The sequence below is a fragment of the Dasypus novemcinctus genome, chromosome 13 (assembly GCF_030445035.2).
Source record: "Dasypus novemcinctus isolate mDasNov1 chromosome 13, mDasNov1.1.hap2, whole genome shotgun sequence".
Lineage (NCBI taxonomy): Eukaryota > Metazoa > Chordata > Mammalia > Cingulata > Dasypodidae > Dasypus > Dasypus novemcinctus.
In genome coordinates this window covers 82,511,857-82,531,709 of record NC_080685.1, presented here as the reverse complement: position 1 = coordinate 82,531,709, position 19,853 = coordinate 82,511,857, and the positions used below count along the sequence as shown (strand labels likewise).

Here is a 19,853-nt window from a genome sequence, read left to right as displayed (position 1 = left end):
TGTGTTGATACATGGCTTACTAGAATATTTATTTTGGGTGCAGTTTTTCTCTTTACTTTAGGGCTTCCTGCCATTTCTCCCTTACTGGTTGTGCAGTAGGAAACAAGGATGTAGTTGGTGCAGTAAGCTGTGGAGGCTCAAGCTGCCTTCATTACCCCAGGGTCCAGTGAAGCTTCTCCCAACTTTCTCCTTTGCCAGGCACAGGGACAGAGTCATAGGTGTGTGGAATAATCCTAGTTGTGCAGGCCTAGACTAGTTGCCCAGAGAGACTATGAAGCTTCATGTCCCTTTCTCCCCTGCCTAGGATGGGGATGGACCTGCAGGTGTGGGCAGCAGTCTATGCAGTGAGAGTCCAAGATTGCTGTGGATGCCCTGATAGACTTCCAATTATTCAGTCTATGCCAGCCAAATGTACTTGCAGTTACCTGGATATAGGCTGGTGCAGGGCCCACCAACCTCCTTCCTGCCAGAGGCGGGGCAGACTCCTCGGCTGGGGCTGCAGGCTGATCTGGATGAATGAAACCAGTTCCCACCATCACTGTGATTTTCAGTCAGCCTGGCTTCCATCATGCTGGGGGTGGAGTAAAAATGGTGACTACTGGCCTTTCCCACCTGGACAATTTCAAACTTGATCTCTTCTTAGGCTTATACTCTAGTGAGCTGAATCCACTGATCAGTAGCTGAAATCGGTGGCCAGCCATCTCACCCCCCCCTGTTTCAGGGAAATGGAACTTCAAATTCCAGCCACAGAGTAGCTCCTGGGGCAGATTGTGCTGCCAAAGTAGTATTATTACTGACCTCCATGGCTTGGCTGGTAATTTCCCAGAGAGGCTGGTGCAGGTCCCCCCAGCTCCCTCCCTGCCAGAGGTGGGGTTGGGGCTTATGCATGAGCTGCAATCTGATCTAAATGGAAAGAAGCCAGTCCTTACCGTACTGTGATTTTCAGTCCACCCCACTTCCCTCATGCTAGGCACAGAGTTAAGATGGTCACTACGAGCCTCTTTCTGGCTTGGACAGGTTCAAATTTTAGCTGTTCTCAGAATTATACTTTAGCCCACTGAATTTACTCATCAAAAGCTGAAATTTTTTCCCAACCATCTCTTCCTCCCCCATTTTTGACAAATGGAGCTTTCAATTCCAGCCATGGAACAGCTCTTGAGGCAGCTTGTGCCTCCAGTGGAGGATGGGCACCAGCCTTCATGGTGTGGAGCACTCTACTTCCCTCAATTTTAAAAAAATTCTTTGGATAATTTAATCTATCCCTCATTTTTGAAAGATAGTTTCACCAGATAGAAAATTCTTGACTGGAAATTATTTTCTTTTCTTCCAGCTCTTTAAATATGTCTTCCCATGGCCTTCTGTTTCTTGATGAGAAATTGGCACTTAATTTTAGTGGAACTCCCTTGTATGTAACACATTGCTTTTCTTTTGCAGCTTTTAGGACTGTCTACTTATCCTTGGCAATTGACAGTTTTACTACTATGTATCTGAGTGTAGTTTGCTTTGAGTTTATCTTGTTTGGGGTTCTTTGGGATTCTTGAATATGTATATGTATGTCTTTCATTACATTTGGGAAATTTTATGCCATTATTTTTTGAATATTCCTTCTGTCACTTTCTCTCTTTCTTCTCCTTCTGAGATTCCTGTAATATATATATTGGTATGTTGGATGGTGGCCTACAGGTCTCTTAGGTGCTGCGCACTCTTTTTTCATGCTTTTTTCCTTTTGCTTCAATCATCTTTTCTTCATGTTCACTAATTCTTTCTTTTGTCAGCTGTGATATGCCATTGAAATGCTCTGGGGAATTTTTAAATTTCATTTATAGTGGTTCTCAACTCCATTGTTTCTATTTGGTTCTTTTTAAAAATTAATCTCTTTATTGAGAGTCTCATATAGTTCATTCATTGTTTTCCTGACATACTTTTGGATCTCTGTTTTCCTTTATCTCTTTGAGCATTTTTGCATTGTCAATAATCACTTTATTTTTTAAAAATATTTTTAACATTTACTCTTAATGAACTTGAAAAAATTTAATTAGAGAAGTTGTAGGTTTACAGAAAAATCGTGTAAAAAAGTGTTTCCATATACCCTATCACCTATTATTAACACTTTGCATTAACAATGGTATCTTTGTTACAAGTGATGAAAGAATATTATAATTGTACTATTAACTATAGCCCATTTTACTTTACTCTTTGAGCATATTGATGATCATTTTTTAAAAAGCCTTTTTCCAGTATGTCTAAAGACCTAATTGATGGTTTCTGAATTTTTATCATCTTCCTTTGGATAGGCTCTCATTTCTTATTTCTTTGTTTGTCTGGTGATCTTTTTGTTGCACACTATACCTTAAGTTTGTATCCAGCTAGTGATATGACTCAGGTTTCCTTGAGTGTCAGGAGCAAACAAAAACAAACAAACTGGGAATTGTGGGAACAAGGCATCAGATTAGCAGATAAGGCTCAGTGCTCTCAAAAAAATGACAGAGAAAGAGCTTATGCTGTCAGGAGGACCTGATTTGAGGTTCAGCAGACCTGGACAGTGTTTCACAACTCCCAGGAGGGTGAGGGACAGAGAGGAAGAAGCGGAAATAACAAACTATGAGTTACTAAACCTCCCAGCCACTGGGAGGTTCTCGCCTTGCCCACTGAGAGATATAGTGGCAGTAAATGCTGTGGCACATGGAAGCTAAATGAGGGGATAGCACCGTTGCCAGTTGTTACAAAGGAAAAGGGAGGGGGATTCAGGGTAGGGGGGCTTTGCTTCAGTGAATTCGACCAGCAGAGCCCACTTTGAATCTTGGCTCTGGCCAGATGAAAACAAAGGAATGCTGAGAGAGATATACCTCCCAAAACATGTGCCAACAAGTGACATCTGCTGGCCAGGTTGAAAATTACAAGGGCACAAATGGCTTTTATAGCTCTCTTTACCCCATGCCTGCATGAAAGTCTGCATCCCAATAGTGAGTCCCAGGCATGGTTTTTGGTAACTTAAGCTGGGCAATCTTAAAGACTTAGGAGAAGTTGAACCAAATATTAAAGAGTTGTGATAAAAAATAACAATAGGGAAGAAAGAGAAATTGTCCATTAGAATAAATTCTCCAATATATCAGATCCCTAGACATCAGCAAAAAATTTCAAACCAAGCTAGGAAACAAGAAAAGAAGGCTCAGCCAAAGGAGCAAACCAAATATCCTGAAGATAATCAGGATTTAAGACAATCAATGCTAATCACACAACTCTTATAAACCAATTTAAAGAATTTAAAGAAATTATGAATAAAGAGATAAAGGGTATTAAGAAGACACTGGGTGAGCATAAAGAACAATTTGAAAGCCTGCAAAGAAAAGTAACTGTCTTATGAGAATGAAAGACATGATGGATGAGATTAAATTTACATTAGAGGCACATAAGAGCAGATTTGGGCTGCTTGAAGATAATTAGTGATATTGAAGACAGAACATCTAAACTGGAAAAGACAGAAGTACAGAAAGAGAAGAGAATGGAAAAAATGGAACAGGGTTTCAGGGAATCAAATGGCAGAGTGAAATCCAAAAACATATGCATTATTGGCATTCTAGAAGGTGAAGAAAATGGAAAAGGGGTAGAAAGAATATTTGAGGAAATAATGACTGAAAACTTCCCTACCTTTATGAAAGACATAAATATCAATGCCCAAGAAGGACAATACACCCCAAACAAATAAACACAAATAGACCTACCCCAAGACACCTACTATTCAGAATGACAAATATCAGAGATAAAGAAGATTTTGAAAGCAGTAAGAGAAAAGCAAAACACCACATACAAGGGAAACTTGATAAGATTATGTGTTGACCTCTCATCAGAAACCATGGAGGAGAGAAGAAAATGGTATGATGTATTTAAGGTATTGAAAGAGAAAAACTGCCAGCCAACAATTCTTTATTCAGCAAAGCTGTCTTTCAATAATGAAGGGAATGGAGAAGCGGAATTGGCCCAGTGGATAGGGCATCCGTCTACCACATGGGAGGTCTGCATTTCAAACCCTGGGCCTCCTTGACCCATGTGGAGCTGGCCCACATGCAGTGCTGATGCGTGCAAGGAGTGCTGTGCCACCACAGGGGTGTCCCCATGTAGGGGAGCCCCATGCACAAGAAGTGCACCCCATAAGGAGAGCTGCCCAGTGCAAAAGAAAGTGCAGCCTGCCCAGGAATGGTGCCGCACACACAGAGAGCTGATACACCAAGGTGAAGCAACAAAAAGAAACACAGATTCCCATGCTGCTGACAACATCAGAAGTGGACAAAGAAGAACACACAGCAAATGGACAAAGAGAACAGACAACTAGGGCAGGGGGTGGGGTGGTAAGGGGAGAGAAAGAAATAAAAATAAAAATAAAATTTATAACAAAAATGAAGGGAAGTTCAAAGTCTTCACAGACAAACAGAAACTGATAGAAAATATTACCAAAAGACCAGAATCATAAGAGATACTAAAGGGAGTGCTACAGCCTGAAAGGAAAAAACAAGGGTAAGAGACTTGAAGAAGAATGTAGAAATGAAGAATATTAGAAAGGGTAAAAAAATACACTATAGTATGATGTGACAACTGAAAGTCAAAGGTCAAAATGGATAACATTAAATGTTAATGGTTTGAACTTCCCAATCAAAAGACACAGACTGATAGAATGGATTAAAAAATATGACCCATCTATATGTTGTCTACAAGCGACTCACCTTGGACATAAGGACACAACCAGGTTAAAAGTGAAATGTTGGAAAAAGATATTCCATTCAAATAGTAATCAAAAAAGAGATGGATTAACAATACTAATATTGATTTAAAATAGATTTTAAATGCAAAATTGTTATAAGGGATGAAAAAGGTCATTATATAATAACAAAAGGGGCAATAAATAAGAAGAAATAACTATGTAAATATTTATGCATTAAAAAATAACTAATTAAATAATAACCTCAGTGCCCCAAGATACATGAGGCACACACTGGCAAAGCTGAAGGAAGAAATAGATGTCTCTACAATAATAGTTGGAGACTTCAATACACCACTGTCAGTATTGGATAGATCATCTGGACATAAAATAAAAAGAAACAGAGAACTTGAATAATATAATAAATCAACTAAACCTAACAAATATCTATAGTGTATTGAATCCCAAAACGGCAGGATATACATTCTTTTCAAGTGCTCATGGGTCCTTCTCCAAAATAGACCATATATTGTGTCACAATACAGGTCTCAATAAATTTAAAACGATTGAAATTATACAAACACTTTCTCTGATCATGATGGAATGAAGCTGGAAATCAACGAGGGAAAAATCATAAATACATGGAGTTTAAACAACACAGTCTTAAACAACCAGTGGGTCAAAGAAGAAATTGCAATAGAATTCAACAAATATCTTGAGATGAATGGAAATGAGAACTCAACATATCAAAACCTATGGGACACCACAAAGGCAGTACTGAGAGGGAAATTTATAGCTCTTAAGGCTTACATTAAAAAAGAAGAAAGAGCTAAAATTGATAATTTAACTGTACATCTGGAAGAACTAGAAAAAGAGCAGCAAACTAATCCCAAACCAAGGTGAAGGAAAGAAATAGTAAAGATCAGAGTAGAAATCAAAATTAAAAAAAAAAAAGAGAATCAACAAAACCAAAACTTGGTTCTTTGAGAAGATCAACAAAATTGGCAAACATTTAACTAGACTGACAAAGAAAAAAAGAGAGAAGACACAAATAAATAAAATAAAAAATGAGAGGGTACATTATCACTGACCCTGTAGAAATAAGAGAGTTCATAAGAGGATACTATGAACAACTGTGTGCCAAAAAAACTAGAAAATGTAGATGAGATGGAGGAATTCCTGGAAACACATGAACCATCTACAGTGATTTTAGAAGAAAGAAGACCTCAACAAACCATTCACAAGTGAAGAGATTGAAACAATCATCAAAAACTGCCTAAAGATGAAAAGTCCAGGACCAGATGGCTTCACAAGTGAATTCTACCAATCATTCAAGGATGAACTAATACCAATCTTGCTCAAGCTCTTCCAAAAAATTGAACAGAAAAAATGCTACCCAACTCATTCTATGAAGCCAACATCACCTAATACCAAAACCAGATAAAGATATTACAAAAAAAGAAAATCACAGACCAATATCTCTAATGAACATAGACACAAAAATCCTCAAGAAAATACTTGCAAACACAATTCAAAAGCACATTAAAAGAATTATACACCATGATCAAGAGGGTTTTATCCCAGGTATGTGGTTCAAAACAAGAAAATCAATTAGTGTAATAAACTGCATTGATAAATTGAAGAATAACAATCACCTGATCCTCTAGATTGATGCAGAAAAGGCATTTGACAAAATACAGCACCTTTTCTTCATAAAAACACTCCTAGAAGGAAGCTTTCTTCACAAGTAAAGTGCATATATGAAAACCCTACAGCTAGCATTGTATTCAATGGTGAAAGACTGAAAGCTTTCCTGCTGAGATCAAGAACAAGGCAAGGATACCCACTGTCACCATTATTTTTTTTTTTTGCATTTTATTTTTATTTTTATTTTTTTCAGGGATATAGGTTTTTTCTTTATTTTTTAAATATTACATTAAAAAAATATGAGGTCCCCATATACTCCCCACCCCCCTCACCCCACTCCTCCCCTCATAACAATCTCCTCCATCATCATGAGACATTCATTGCATTTGGTGAATATATCTCTGAGCACCGCTGCACCTCATGATCAATGGTCCACATCATAGCCCACACTCTCCCACATTCCACCCAGTGGGCCATGGGAGGACTGTCACCATTATTATTCAATATTGTGCTAGAAGTTCTAGCTAGACAGTTAGGCTAGACAAAGAAATAAAAGGCACCCAAATAGTATAGGAAGAAGTAAAACTTTCATTCTTCACCAATGACATGACCCTGTATCTAGAAAATCCTGAAAAATCCACAAAAAAGCTACTAGAATTAATAAATGAATTCAGCAAAGTGGTGGAATACAAGACTAATATGTGATAATCAGTAGCATTTCTATACACTACCGATGTGCAATCTGAGGAGGAAATCAGAAAAAAAATGCATTTATAATAGCTACTGAAACAATTAACTATTTAGGAAAAAATTTAACTATGGACATAAAGGACCTGTATTCAGAAAACTACAAAACATTTCTAAAAGAAACTGAAGAAGGCTTAAATAAATGGAAGGACATTCCATGTTCATGAATTGGAAGACTAAATATTGTTAAGATGTCAATTTTACCCAAACTGATTTCCAGATTCAATGTAATCCCAATAAAAATCCCAACATGCTTTTTTGCAGAAATCAAAAACCCAATAATCAAATTTATTTGGAATGGTAAGGGAACCTGAAGAGCAAAATATATCTTAAAAGAGAATGAATTGGGGGACTCTCACTTCCTGACTTTAAAGCATATTAGTTAGCTTCACTAGTAAAAAAACAAACAAACAGAAAAACCCCAGCATGGTACTAGCATAAGGACAGACAGTGGAACTGAATTGAGAACTCAGAAATTGACCACATCTACAGTCAAGCAATTTTTGACAAGACTGTTAAGCCTACCCAGCTGGGTCAGAATAGTCTATTCAATAAATGGTGTTGTGAGAACTGGATAGCCATAGCCAAAAGAAAGATAGAGGACCCCTATCTCACACCTTATACTCAAAATGGATCAAGGACTTAAATATAAAAATAATAACCATAAAACTCCTAGAAGAAAATGTAGGAAAGCATTTTCAGATCTTGTGGCAGTTGCTAGTTTCTTAAACATTATGCCCAAAGCACAAGAAACAAAAGGAAAGATAGATAAATGAGACCTCCTCAAAATTCAACACTTTTGTGCCTCAAAAGACTTTGTCAAAAGGGTGAAAAGGCAGCTGACTCAATGGGAGAAAATATTTGGCAATCACATATCTGATAAGCATTTAATATCCATAAGCAAATCATACTATTCAATAATTTTAAAAGTATCCAATTGTAAAAAGTGGGCAAAAGATCTGAAAAGACAATTGTTCAAAGAAGAAATACAAATGGAAAAGAAACTTGTGAAAAAATATTCAACATCACTCGTGATTAGGGAAATGCAAATCAAAACTACAGTGAGATATAATTTCATGTCTGTTCAACTGGCTGCTATTAAAAAGTCAGAAAACTGGGAAGCAGACTTGGCCCAATGGATAGGGCATCCGCCTACCACATGGGAGGTCTGCGGTTCAAACCCTGGGCCTCCTTGACTGGTGTGGAGCTGGCCCATGTGCAGTGCTGATGCGCGCCAAGGAGTGCTGTGCCACGCAGGGGTGTCCCCGCATAGGGGAGCCCCATGCTCAAGGAGTGCGCCCTGTAAAGAGAGCTGCCCAGTGTGAAAGAAAGTGCAGCCTGCCCAAGAATGGCGCTGCACACAGAGCTGACACAGCAAGATGACGCAACAAAAAGAAACACAGATTCCCGGTGCTGCTGATAAGTATAGAAGTGGTCACAGAAGAACACACAGTGAATGGACACAGAGAGCAGGGGGAGAAATAAATAAAAAGTAAATCTTTAAAAAAAAAGTCAAAAAACTGTAAATATTGAAGAGGATGTTGAGAGATAGGCACACTTATTCGCTGTTGGTGGGAATGTAGAATGATATAGCCACTGTGGAGGACTGTATGGCAGTTCATAAGGAAGTTGACTATAGACTTGCCATTGACCTGTCAATATCATTTGTGGGAATATACCCAGAAGAACTGAGAGTAGCAACATGAATAGATATCTGCACACCAATGTTCATAGCAGCATTATTCATGATAGCCAAAAGTTGGAAACAATCCAGGTAGCCATCTACTGATGAATGGATAAACAAATTGTGGAGTATATACATGATGGAATATTATGCAGCTGTAAAAAAAATGAAGCCATGAAACATGTGACAACATGGATGAACCTGGGGGACATTATGTTGAGTGAAGTAAGCTAGACACAAAAGGAAAAATACTTATATGATTGCCCTGTTATGAACTAAATATATTAAGTGAAATATAAATATAATATGTGATATATGAATGAGTAGAATTGTATATATAGCACCATTTTTCCTTGAAGCTGAACAAATATAAGTTAATACTGCACAATGTTAAAACACAACACATTATATAAGTGGAGGAGACTGGATACAGAGTACTACATATTGTATGATTCCCTTTATATAATGTAAACTATGATCCATACAGTGTAGCAGTGCTCCAAAATCTACTCATCAAATGCAATGAATGTGCCACACTGATGAAAGGTTGTTGATGTGGGAGGAGTGGGGGGTGGGTCGGGGTATATGGGAACCTCTTATATTTTGTAATGGAACATTATATGATTTATGTATCTTTAAAAAAAAACAATAAAAATAAATAATTTTTTTTAAAGATTTATTTATTTATTTCTCTCCCCTCTCCCCCCCCCCCCCCCCCCAGGTTGTCTGTTCTCTGTGTCTATTTGCTGTGTCTTGTTTCTTTGTCCGCTTCTGATGTTGTCAGCCGCACGGGAATCTATGTCTCTTTTTGTTGCATCATCTTGTGTCAGCTCTCCATGTGGGCTGCACCATTCCTGGGCAGGCTGCACTTTCTTTCGTGCTGGGTGGCTCTCCTTATGGAGCGCACTCCTTGCATGTGGGGCTCCCCTACGCGGGGGACACCCCTGTGTGGAAGGGCACTCTTTGCAGCGCATCAGCACTGCGCATGGGCCAGCTCCACATGAGTCAAGGAGGCCCAGGGCTTGAGCCGTGGACCTCCCATGTGGTAGACGGATGCCCTAACCACTGGGTCAAGTCCGTTTCCCTATATAAATTTTTTTCAAAGAAAAATATGTTTGTTGGATAAAAAAAGTAAATATAAATCAATTTATAAAGATGAAAGGAGATTAGTTGTTATGTAAGTATGAGGAAGAAATGCTAAGGGATTTGGAGTCTTTCTTTTTGGAGTAATGGAATTGTTCTAAAATTTTTAAGTTGATTAATGTACAACATTGTGATTATACTAAAACCCATTGATTTTACAGTTTGGATAGATTAGCTGGAAGCAGCAGCTATGTACAATGGGGGAAGCATACAGAGGTTGAGAGGTGAGAAATTTTCTTGTTTATTTGTTTATTATTATTCTTGAAATAATTAAAATGCTCTAATAATGATTGAAGTGATGAATGCACAAGTATGTAATCATACCAAATACCATTGATTGTACACCTTGGATGATTTGTATAATTTATTAATATGTATCAATAAAATTGATGAAAAGAACAACCAAACCAATGCAAAGAAACACCTTTCACAGTCTTTGCAAATTGGCTGTGCATTGGTTGGCGCTCTCCTTCAGAGTTTATCCTTCCTATCAAGAAGATCAATCCAAGGTAAAAGTGTGGATTCCTCTTCATTTTTTCTGAGTCTGTGTCTTGTCCTCGACTTAGGCTCATGCCTTAGGAATTCCTCTGTTTTCAAGAATCCAAATACCTCCTCCATTCCCTATGAAATAGGCATTACCCTCTTCTTAGGTAGTCTACTGTATGTCTTAAAGGCAGTAACCCTTTTCTCCTAGCCTCTTTGATTTAACTGTTTCTTACACTGCTTTAGCTGTCTGCAAGCTGTTTCTGCTACAGGGCAAGTTCTGAGATGTTGAACCAGAGACGAGTGTCCTGGTTCAGTCTTTCATACTGCCATCTGATAGATGGGCACTGACATATAAGCATTCCAGTAAGCACAGTTATTCTGCTCTGTCCAGAACTGGGCCAGGGACCATATTGAGAAGGCAGGGTGGCACCACACTATGCCTGTGGCAGGGAGGAGGAGTGGGAGAGCAAGAGTTCCACAAGTTCTCCTACTGATTTCAAGGTGAGTTTTCTTGATTTGGCACTCACCTTGGTACTACAACCCTTTAGCTATTTTCTAGAGTTTTGAAGAAGACTGATCTGCCAGTTTTTACTAATTATTCAAAGATTCTGTGGGGGTATGGAACCCTGGAGCATCTTATGGTCAACCATGGCTTTATCATAACTTTTTAGGCATTTGCCTTTTAGAATCTATAAGAAGTAAATAGTGGAGTTATAAGCCAAAAATACAATAATACTGGCGTTTATATTTACCATTTTGATAACCTCACTGGAGATTCTTTATTTCTTCATCTGACTTCATTCAATCATTTATTGTTATTTCCTTAAACAACTCTCGTTAGCATCTCTTGTAGGACTGGTCTAATGATGAATTCCTTCAGCTTTTGTTTATCTGGCTATGTCATACTTTTCCCCTCATTTTTTAAGGAAGACTATTTTGCCAGATATAGAATTCTTGGTTGGCAATGTTTTGCTTTTAGCACTTTAACTATTTCATCCCATTGCTTTTTCTCCTCCAGGGATTCTGATGAAAATTCAGCACTGACTCTTAAAGTCTCCCTTGCATGTGACACATTACTTCTCTCTTGTGGCTTTCAGAATTCTCTCTTTCTCTTTGGCGTTCAGCAGTTTGATATAATATGTTGTGGTATGGATCTATTTGGGTTTATCCTGTTTGAAGTTCATTGAGCACCTTGGATGTGTATATTCATGTCTTTCGTGAAAGTTGGGAAATTTTCAGCCATTATTTCTTTCAATATTCTCTCTACCCCTTTCTCCCTTCTCCTTTTGGTACTCTGCCAATGCATATATTGGTACTCTTGATGGCGTCCCACATATTTATCAGGCTCTGTTCACTTTTCTTCATTCTTTCTCCTTTCTGCTCCACAGACTGAATGGTTTCAATTGTCTTATCCTCAATTTCATTGATTCTTTATTCTGCCAGCTCCACTCTACAATTGAATGCTGTTAGGGAATTTTAAAATTTCTGTTACTGTTTGGTAATAGCTCTGTTTGGTTCTTTTCCTAATCTCCATCTCTCCATTTATATTTTCTTTGTTTCCTCTATTGTTTTCCTGATGTCCTTTAGTCCTTTGTCCATGTTTTCCATTAGCTTTTTGAGCATATTAGGACCATTTTTAAAAAGTTTTGGTATGTTCCACGTCTGGTCCTCTTCATCAAGGATTTCTAATGCTTTGATCTTCTCCTTTGCCTGGGCCATTGCTTCCTATTTCTTTATATGTCTTGTAGCCCTTTTTTGGTGAAACCTAGATATTTGGATGTTTCAATGTGTTATTCACTGCAGTTTAGATTCTGAGGCATCTGTTCCTTAAGCTTGTATCTTTGTTTCTTTGAATGTCAGGAGCTAAGGAAGAAGAAGAGGAGGAGGAGGAGGAGGAAGGAAAGACACATTTTTCAGTTTTTACAGATTGACTCATGTAAATGCCCTCCTTCAGTGCTTATACATTCAATGAGTTTAATGAATAGCTCAAGGTCAAAGCTTAAAAGCTTCGCTGATTCTTTCTGTGCAAGTGTCTTTTCTTTGGCATGCGCATGTGGCCCCAGGAATTCCCCTCTTCTCTAGAAAATAGTTTCTTCATGGTGCCAGGCTGTACTCTCGTCGAACAGCTAGCAATCCCTTGCCCTAGACAGCATCACTTGATTGCTTTTCCACAATATTCTGTAGGAGCACTCTGTGAACTGGCTTATATAGGCAGGGCAAGTTCTGGAAAGGTGAGTCCTTCAGGCATGACCAGATAGAATGCACTAGACATACAACCTCCTAGTATATGCACAAGAAGACTATTTTAATCATCGGTTTTCTAAATTCAAGTGAGGTAAATGGACTAATAAAAAATCTCTTTCCATAACATGGATCAGGGATCTACACTGGGAGCTAGGTCTGGCTCTTTGCAAGCTGGTGAGGTGTGGGGAAGATACAGCCAAGGTGCCATGAGATCCTGCCACTTTTAAGTAGCCTTTTTCTTAATTTGGCCCTCTCCCTGTTACTTCAGTCCTTAACTATTTTCCAGAGCTTTTAGAAAGAGATTTCTGCTTTTTCTTGCTATTTATTTTATTATTATTTTTTTAATATGTAATGCTTCATGAATTTGCATGTCATCCTTGCACAGGGGCCATGCTAATTCTCTCTGTATCGTTCCAATTTTAGTATATGTGCTGCTGAAGCAAGCTATTTAAAGTATACAAATTTTTAAATTAAAATAAGAATCCATATTTTTAAAAGATTTATTAAATTTCTTTATTTCTCTCCTCACGCCCACCCCTGTTATTTGCACTTGCTGTCTGCTCTCTGTGTCTGTTCATTGTGCACTTGTCTTATTTTTAGGAGGCACTGGGACCTCCCATGTGGGAGGGAGGCACCAATGGTTTGAGTCATCTCATTGCATCAGCTTGCTGTCTTGCTTGTTTTCATTATGAGGCACCATGAACCAAAACTGGGACCTTCCATGTGGTAGGCGGGCAGCCAAATGCTTGTACCACATCTGTTTCCCTACAATCCATATTTTTTAAAAGTCCATTTACCTCACTTAAATTTAGAAAACTGATGATTAAAATAGTCTCCAAAGTGATAATAATTAGCTGATGGTCTTCAATTTATTCAATTAATAATTAATAATCTTACTCAAAGCAAACCAACAACAGGAATATTCAGATATATTTGGGAATTATCTCTAATATATCACTACCTTAAAATATGTAGAACCAAGTTTTATTTAAATATTATATAAATGTTATATAAAATTGCTTGCAAATTGCAAGTAAGAAATGGAATAAGCAGAGAAATACATGATTCTCTAATAAAGCTGCTTTTCCTTTACTATTTTTTAATTTTTAGTGTTTGGGAGGAGTATTTAGTGTTTGGTTCTGAATTATTTCAAAGAAAGAAATACATGGCTAGGCTGGTGCTTTGGGTTTAAAGAAGTAACAATGAATGCACCAAGAAAGGAGAGGTGAGCACATGGTAGGAGTGGGTGGTAGTTGTTAGCAATAAAGCTTCGCGATCTCTGGACCGCTAATGTATACAAAAATTTAGCATAATAAAAGAGCTATAATATGAATATGGCCTGGATATCAAGAGTTAGACTAATTTTATTTCCCTTCTGAAAAGTGCAAATAGAGGAAAAAGTAAGGAAATAATCCTATAATCCAAAAGGTTACAGATGAACACTGTAAGCTAAATTGTAGTGTTTTATCAATAAAAGGCATAAGTTTATAAAGAAGGAGAGGAAGACTTTGCTTTACTATAGCCTTGCTGAATCTCTGACTGACATACCAGATGTTCATCACGTGCATATTCTGTTTCCATTGTGCCATATGATTTTGTTTGTTTTCTATTTGAATTCCCATTAAATCCATTCTCTTTTATAAATTTTGTGATAATGTGGAGAAATAGGTGGTTTTAATGAATGCCAGTTTTATTATTGAGCCCTTCATTATCTTTGAGTTAATATAACTGAAACATTAAACTTGCATCATGTGAGGAGCATACTCTTATTTACTATTGTAGACCTAAAGGATTTAATCCTTAGGTATGTGAGATACCCTGGGAGTCTTTCTAGGAGCAAACATTTCATTGATGAATATTGAATTAACTTTGGGACTATGAAAACATAGTGGTAGTGTATTATTCTTTTCCATTGATGTTTTGTGTTTTAATGCTGGGATTAAGTCCCAAGTCCTTAAATTTTTTTTTAATTTTTAAATTTTTTAATATAGTTTTAAATTTATTTTTTAGATACTTAGATTACATAAATGTTACGTAAAAAATATAGGGGATTCCCATATGCCCCGCTCCCTAACTCTCCCACATTTTCCCACATTAACAACATCCTTCATTAGTGTGGTACATTTGTTACAATTGATGAACACATTTTGGAGCCTTGTCACTAAGCATGGATTATAGTTTACATTGTAGTTTACACTCTCTCCCACACAATTTTGTAAGTTATGACAAGATTTATCTGGCCTGTATCTGTCATTGCAGTGTCATTCGGGACAATTCTCAAGTTCTGAAAATGCCCCCATATTACACCTGTTTTTCCCTCTCCCTCCCCTCATAACCTCCAGTGACCACTGCCTCCACATCCATGATAAAAGATCTTCCGTTGCTAGAATCACAATAAGTCTAGAGTAAAATATCAGTAAGTCTACTCTAGTCCATCGTTCATTCTCAATCCTGAGGATTCTGGGATGGTGATGCCCATTCCACCTCTAATTGAAAGGAAGCTTAGATCTCATGGGGCTGATGGATGGGACTATTTTGCTTGTAGCTTCAGACACTCTCTGTTTCTTGGGATGGTCATTGTCCATCATCATCTCCTTGTTAGTTGTCCTGGTTGAGTCCAATAAACTGGAAGTAAGTGTTGCACCTCTGTTTAGATTCAGGGCCCAGCTGGCACATGGAAAGCCCAAAGATTTAAGTCCCTTGGACATACACCTATCAACTCTAATATAAACTACAGGTTAAAATAGAAGGGCCAGAAGAGCCATGTGTAGGGAAACCACAACTGAGTCCAACTCTGTTATACTGGGGAGCATAAATTCCAAAGTAGGGCCCACTGGCAAGGCATCAAACTCCTGAGCTGTCTGCCCTACCTACAGTGTCTGGATGTCTCCAGAGCCCTCAAGCCCTGCTGTTTGACAAAATATTTACTTTGGCAGTTAATGAGATCCTGCTGAGACATACATAAGCATAACTCCTTACATTTTTATCACTAATTCCTATGGAGACTCACAGTTGGTTCAGCTTGGGGTCTAATTATTAAGAGATAAGGTCCCTTCCATTTTTTAATCTTGCCATTGGTAGGTTCAACGAGGTGATATTTCTTAGGTGTCCATTGAACACACTGTTTCCTAGAACTAATGACTAATAGAGAACCTAGTAAAATATTTGCAGTATTTTTATATGTAGGCGATTTTACACAAATTCATAAAATAACAAGGGTATAAGAACAATGAAACAAAACTACAGGAAGTTTTCAGCTGTCTCTAAGGAAAAAGGGTTGGCCTTCACAGTTCTACAAATCAGCCTCTGGGAGGCAGTAGGGAGAGGTTAAGAATATGGCTTTACGCTGCCTTCAGATCAGCCACACCACTTCGCAGTTGTGTCATCTGTACCTTGGTTTTATTCTGCAAATAGGTATAATACTGATGCCTCCCTCAGTTTTTCCCGCCCTTTATTGGAGAAGTTGTGGGTTTACAAAATAATTATGCACGAAAAACAGGATTCCCATGTACCAACCCACAACCACCAAATTGCTTTGGTGTTGAACATTTGTTATAGTTGATGATAGCACATTTTAATAATTGCATTATTAATTAAAGTCCACCTCATAACGTTTTTGTAAGGATTAAATGAGATAATTCTCGCAAGACACTTACAATAGTGCCTGGTACAAAGTTAGCATTCAGTAAATGTTAGCTTTATTATTCTGGAATTAGGCTGCCTGTTCTTGTAAATTTCCCTTAAATTAGAGGAATTTAAGCAGATATGCAAAAATAAGTTGATGGGGATTTTTAACATAGGATTTAAGCATTGGATAGCCCCTTCAAACCTCGATGTTTGCTTCTTCCATTATTTTGTTTCCATTGACTATCAAGGTATCATTCATATGTAACAATGGTGTTATTAACCTACCATAAGTGTATCATGCTTTTATGTTGGTAGTTTCCTGTGATACAATTTCTGTAGGCAATCTGTGATTATGGAATGGGACAAAGAAACCCAGTCTAGTTGCTGACCTCATGGAGCAAACCAGCTATAGATGTCAGGGGCAAAAACAGACTATAAATTCAGTTGGAGGAAAACATTAAGGAACAATTCTTTTAATAATTTATTATCTTTCTGATCTTTGGAAAATTTTAAAAATCCATAACATCCATTGCTGATAATACAAAAATGAGAAACTGGACACTGTAATATAAATTGCTGGAAATAATACTTTAAAATACATTTTCTCTTTGACATACCAACTCCAGTTTTGAGAGGTTTTTCTTTAGAAATAAAAGCATCAATAAGGCCATGTTAAAGAATCTTTATTGTAACATTGATCATGGTGGCAAAAATTTGGAAAGAATCCCATTGTTTCCAAAAGGGCAATAGTTCAATGCAGTATACTCTTAAGGCTACAATATTATGTGATTGTTTAAAAAAATGAATTAGAGTCATATCTTTTGACATGAGATGTCCATGATATATTAAGTTGATAAAGTAAGTTCCAGTATACCATTATAATATGATCTATTTTTTGAAGAAGTAAATAGTAGAACAACTTTCAAATCCCCTTTTAATGTTTTTATATAAAAGGAGAAATTTGAGTTGGTCACCTATCAGGCTGATGACATTGGTCACCTCAAGGGTAAAAGGGCAGAAGGGACTCATTTTCAATTTGTATTAGTGCATTGTTTTTTGTTTTTATAATATATTTTTATTTATTTTTAAAAGATACTTACATTACATAAAAGAATTTAAGGGATTCCCGTATGGCCACTCCCCGCACCTCCCACTTTTCCCCACATAAACAACTTCTTTCATTAGTGTGGTACATTCGTTGCAATTGATGAACAGTTTGGAGCATTGCCACACAGCATGGATTATAGTTCACACTGTAGTTTGTACTCTTTCCCACTCTTAGTGCATTGTTATACACATTGCTTTTGAAATGATAACACTTGAAAAGAAAGAGTTTAAATTAAAGAAGAACTAAATAATTACAAAATGTACCTACTTTGGGCACAATCCAAATTGTGAAAATGCTCTTATAGTCCCTTCCTAACCTCATTTTTTATCCCTTTTTTCCTTCTGTCTTTATATCCTGCTCTACTTTCTTCATTATTCTTTTCCATCTTCTACTTCCCCTAAAAAAGCATGAGTATTTTTGTGGAAAGGGATCATATTAATATAAGATAGTTTAGCCAGACCCAGGGGGATGTAAGAAAGCAGTTTGTTTGGTTTGATTTTCTGCTTGCTTTGCCCGAAACATGAACGATATATCACACAGATTCGTTTTTCCTCTTAGAGTGGAGTCCTTCAAATTCTAGTTAGCTGGGACTTCTGAAAACCATGCAGATCAAAGAGAACATGAAAACAATACACTTTTTTTTTTTAATAAATAGAGCAGCAACTTAAGTTCCTTCTTATGACGAGGAGTAATGGAAAGTGCTCTTAAAGTAAAATCAAATTTTTTGACCCTGACTTTGTGTCGACAATGGCAAAAAAGAATAGACCAAATTAATTAATGAAAATAAGGGGGCAAATGAAGCCAACATTTTTCTCATTCAGTAGTAACAATTAGCTACTTTTAAACATTTATGTAGATGAAACTATTCAAAATTTTTCTTCCTAAAATGGGACATCTTTAAAATATTTAATGAACAATGTGAACTATGTAGTTGAACAAATTATATATTTCTTAAAGATTTGAGCTGTCAGTGAACTCTATTAACTTTTTTCCCCTTAGAGTTCTATTTTTGTCCTTTAAAAATTATCTTAAAATTTTTACTGTAGAAAATATGAAACAAATATAAAAGTATACAAGAAAAGTGTCACTAATCCCCGAATACATATCACCCAGCTTCACATTCATGTATCCATGGTAATACTGAATTCCCATCCTGGAGCACTCTGCCACATTCTCTAATGGGATAGCAAGAATCTCCGAAGTACAGGGGTACTGACTAGTGAAGGAGGATGACCCATTGATGGGCTTTTGATATTGATGACTGTACTTATAAATGTTCTTTTTTTGAAACTGAAACTTAGTTTAGTATTATAGATTGCCTAATACTTACCTCTTGAGATCCTCCTTGTTGCTCAAATATGGTCTCTCTCTAAGTCAAAGTCAGCATATAAATGCATTACCTTCCCCCTAGTGGGGGACATAACTCCTGGGGATGAACCTCCTTGGCACTGCACTGAGGGATTACTACTAATCACCAACTAGCAATGCAACTGAAGAAAGACCTGGACCAAAAGGGGGAAAGGGTAAAGATAAATGAGTTTGTATGGCTAAGAGACTTCAAAGTAAGTCAGGAGGTCATTTTGGAGGTTAACTTGTGCATGTTTCAGCTGGATCTCACTGATTGCCACAATAAATATTACTTCAAGTAGTGGGACTCCTGAGGACTTTAGAGATATCCAGACACTACAGGCAGGGCTCAGGAGCTTGGTGCCCTGCCAGTGGGCCTTACTTTGAAATGTACACTCCCCAGTGTGACAGAGTTGGACTCAGTTGTGGTTTCCCTACACATGGCTCTTCTGTCCCTTCTATTTTAACCTATAGTTAGTATTAGAGTTAATAAGTTTATATCCAAGAGACTTAAATCTTTGGGCTTTCCATGTACCAATGGGGCCCTGATTTCAACAGAGTTGCAGCACCTACTCTCCAGTTCATTGGACTCAACCAGGACAACTAACAAGGAGGTGAGGATGGGCAACAACCATCCCAGGAACAGAGATAGTCTACAACTGCAAGCAAGATAGTCCCATCTAGCAGCCCTGTGGAATCTAAGCCCCCTTTCAATTAGAGGCAGAGTGGGTATCACCATCCCTGAATCCTCAGGATTGGGGAATGAACAATGGGCTAGAATAGATGTCATTCTATTATAGACTTATTGTTATTCTAGTAGTGGAAGAACTTTTATCATTGATGTGGAGGCAGAGGCCACTGGAGGTTCTGAGGGGAGGGAGAGGGAAAAATGGGTGCAATATGGGGGAATTTTCAGGGCATTGCAATTGTCCTGAGTAACACTGCAATGACTGATACAGGCCATTATATATCTTGTCATAACTTATAAAATTGTGCAGCTGAGAGTTAATTTATTAGAGATTACATAATAGAAACATTCTAATTATAATATTTCTTCTTTATTTATTAATTGGAATTATTTCTTTGAAAAGGAAGTTGAACTTGCCTATCATTTAGCTCCTCAACGT

General features: G+C 37.4%; 1 long non-coding RNA gene and 1 other non-coding gene across 2 annotated transcripts in view; one reads left to right on the top strand and one right to left on the bottom strand.

The window, feature by feature from the left end:
- LOC131273067 (uncharacterized) overlaps positions 1-19,853 on the top strand; it is an 85,431-nt gene that overhangs the window by 45,471 nt on the left and 20,107 nt on the right. Inside the window, exon 2 of the long non-coding RNA XR_009180187.1 lies at positions 10,076-10,138. This is a non-coding gene — a long non-coding RNA (uncharacterized lncRNA). The remainder of the gene's footprint in view (positions 1-10,075; positions 10,139-19,853) is intronic.
- Positions 12,985-13,087, bottom strand: LOC111759967 (U6 spliceosomal RNA). The gene has a single exon (XR_002793791.1). It is a non-coding gene; the product is annotated as a U6 spliceosomal RNA (small nuclear RNA).